Here is a 3,487-nt window from a genome sequence, read left to right as displayed (position 1 = left end):
CTTTACACCTATTTAAATCCACAACTGGACCAGATTTTCTCCTAGTATAAATCACTGCAGTGGCAGTGACATCAACGGAGTTAATCTGGATTTGCATTGGTGCAACTGAGATCAGAATCAGACCTGTTTGTGTTCAAGCTGTGTGGTCATGGAAATAACTGACATTACTGAACAGATACTATGTGAGCAAACTTTAATTAGATAAAGACATAAAAATCAATGCTTGGTGAATTACCTACACCCAGTCAGTCTCCTCAGGGCAGCTTTCATCTACTTGTTCATCAGGCTGTAGACAATTGGATTCATGATTTGTGGCAATATGGAATAGAGAACTGCCACCACAAGATCCAGAGCAGATGGGGAGCTGGAGGTGGGTTTCAGGTAGGCAAAGGCCCCAGTGAAAACAACAAAGGACACCACAGTGAGGTGAGGAAGGCAGGTGGAGAAGACTTTATGCCGGCCCTGCTCAGAGGGGATTCTGAGCACTGATTTGAAGATCTGAACATATGACACAATCATAAAAACGAAGCAGCCTAAGAGTAAACACACACTAAATGCAAGAAACCCAACTTCACTCAGATATGAGTCAGAGGAAGTGAGCTTGAGTAGTTGGGGGATCTCACAGAAGAACTGATCCACCATGTTGCCTCCACAGAAGGTCAATGCAAACGTAATCCCGGTGTGTAGGACAGAGTTGAGAATCCCACTGATCCAGGCACCAGCTGCCATTTGGACACAAGCTTTGCTGTTCATCACTGTGTCATAGTGCAGTGGTTGGCAGATGGCGACATATCGGCCGTACGAGATGATGGCGAGAAGGGAAAAATCTGCTCCCAACAAGAAGAAGAGGAAAAAGACTTGGGCAACACATCCAGCATAGGAAATGGACTTGGTGTTCATGAGGGAGTTTGCCATGGATTTGTGAATGGTGACTGAGATGGAGCCAAGGTCTATAATGGACAGATTCATCAGGAAGAAGTACATGGGGGTGTGAAGGTGGTGGTCAAAGGCTATGGCCATGAAGATAAGAAGATTCCCCACCAGGGCTACCAGGTAAATCACAAGAAACACCACAAAGTGCAAAATCTGCAGCTCCCGAACATCAGATAATCCGAGGAGAAGAAACTCGGTCACGGTGGTTCGGTTTCTTTCTCAGGACATCGTGTGATGGTTGCAGAGAGAGGGACAAGAGCAAGGGCCAGGATTAGATCATTAAAATAACTCTCCTTTTGTGAAAACCACCTTAATTTCCTTGAGTCAGACCCTTATCTTGTGAAGATTGGTGTAATATGGGAATGAGGATGGAGAAAACAGCCCCAGTGACTCCAATGGAGTTACTCCTCTTTTACACTGGGGTGAGAGAAAATAAAATCACCTGAATGGACTCCACAGCAGTTATTCATAAATTACAACAGGGTAATGAATTGGAGAAATTGGAACAATTGCTTTTAAAAAATTTGTATACCTCTGTTACCCAGAGGTGGGTTGAATTCTGAATAACGGTGTATAAATATTACTATCATCAGCTTTCTGAGCAGAATTGGGGGTCTTTCTGGCCAGATTCTGCTGTCAGGGAGATGCTGCAAATGTGGAGTAATTTCACTGCATGCCATGGAATTATTCACCATTTATACTGCTCTAAACAGGAGCAGCTTTTCGTATGGAGGTGACCAAACCAAGCCATAAATACACAGTAAACTCGAGTCATGAATATGGCTCCCTTCCTGCTTCTCTAACCATTCAACTAAACACCCTCCCAGAGCCTGGAAGAGAACCCAGGAGTTCTGACTCCCAGTTCACCCCCTGCTCTAACCCACTAAATCCAACACCCCACCCAGAGCTGGAAATACAGGCCAGGAGTTCTGGCTCTGCACACTGGACTCAATTCCCTCCCAGAGCTGGGAACACAAATGAGGTGTCATGACTGCCAGTCACCTCCTCTAATGACTACATAAGACTGCATCTCACCTTCTGTCCCAGTGACTCTCCATTGCCATCAAAAATGACTGTTTCGAGTAACAATGGAGAGCCATTGGGCCAGGGTAGGGGAGTGAGAGTGATTCTCCAGCGTGGTACTTGGGGCACTCACCTGGTGAATGGAAGAGCCAAGTTCAAGTCCCTGCTCCCATGACTATTTAATTCTTGATACAAAGTGGAGCAGCTTCAATGGGAGAGACTGAGACAGTGAGGCCTTTCCCCCACCACACTGAGGCTGAGCTGCTGGAAATACATTGAGATCCGTGCTGTCTGCAGATGAGCTGTGTGTCAAAAACTTTTGTGCTGAGGGGAGGTGATTTATCAATGTCTGTTTTCTACGGGCTTGAGGGACTCACTCCCTGGAGCCCTCAACAGTCCAGAGCCAACAATATTTTATCTTGCCTTCTACTTCCCTGAAGAGTTTTCAGAAACTAAAATAATCACAATTACAACGAGGCACCAGGGTCTAGATCATAGGAACTGTCTATCTGACCCTTGGATCATGCAGTCCAGTATTCTGTCCCTGACAGTGGCTAGTACGACCTGAGTCAGAGGAAAGTCTAAGAGGCCCTACAGAGGACAATTCTAGAATAACCTGTCCATGGCGGACTCTCATCATCATCATCAGCTAGTGTATAGTCTATGGCATGAGGAAGGTGAGTTTCTACCCCTCATAGAGTTTTATCTGCTACAAAGTAACTGCATGCTTTCATTATCCAGATAGGCTGCAGTGCTCAAAGGAACCAACTGGATTTGTGTTTCTAAATCCCATTCACTTTCAAAAGGAGAGGAGTGCCCAGCTCCATTAACCCTCTTTGAATATCTCACTTAGTTTATTATTAATTACTTATTTTGTAGATTCCAACACTGACAACTTTCAAATCAAGATTGGATGTTTTTCTAAAGGATCTGCTCTAGGTTTTATTTTGGGGATGTTCTATGGGCCAGGTTATACAGGAGGTCAGAATAGACAGTCACTATGGTCCCTTCTGGCCTTGGAATCTATTAATCTAATTTGAACTCCACCAAAAATGAGAACAAATTTTCTCCAAAAACCTAACAAAATGGTAGATTTAAAAAATAAATTCTAAATTTCTATGATTTTTTTCTAAATTTCTATGAATTAATTTATATTAATTTTATTTTTTTAAAGTGTGTAAGATGATCCTGATCATCTCCCCTGTTTTTTTAACCAGATCTATTAAAATTAATTCCAGGAGCTTTTAGCTGGAACACCTCAGAGTCATACAACTCTACCTGTCTCTTGGCGATGTAGGCTATTTGTGTTCATGGACGGGCCAATATGACCAATGATGGGATTTTCAAGGTCGCTCATAGATATTTGGTCACCAAAATAGTTTTAATTAGAATTGGTCATCCCAGTCCCCTAGGTGAAAATCCACCCATAATTTTATGATCAAAACCTGCAACTCTTTTCAGATGTCATTTTTAAGGCCATTATTCAATAATGACTTGGATAATGGAGGATAGCATATGCTTCTAAAACTTC

At 43.0% G+C, this 3,487-nt stretch overlaps 1 pseudogene; it reads right to left on the bottom strand.

The window, feature by feature from the left end:
- Positions 1 to 231: 231 nt before the first annotated feature.
- LOC128848019 (olfactory receptor 14A16-like) lies at positions 232 to 1,991 on the bottom strand (annotated as a pseudogene).
- Positions 1,992 to 3,487: the final 1,496 nt, after the last annotated feature.

The sequence above is a fragment of the Malaclemys terrapin genome, chromosome 13 (genome assembly GCF_027887155.1).
Source record: "Malaclemys terrapin pileata isolate rMalTer1 chromosome 13, rMalTer1.hap1, whole genome shotgun sequence".
Taxonomy (NCBI): domain Eukaryota; kingdom Metazoa; phylum Chordata; order Testudines; family Emydidae; genus Malaclemys; species Malaclemys terrapin.
The sequence above is the reverse complement of the archived record's forward strand: the minus strand, read 5'-3'. Positions and strand labels throughout refer to the sequence as shown.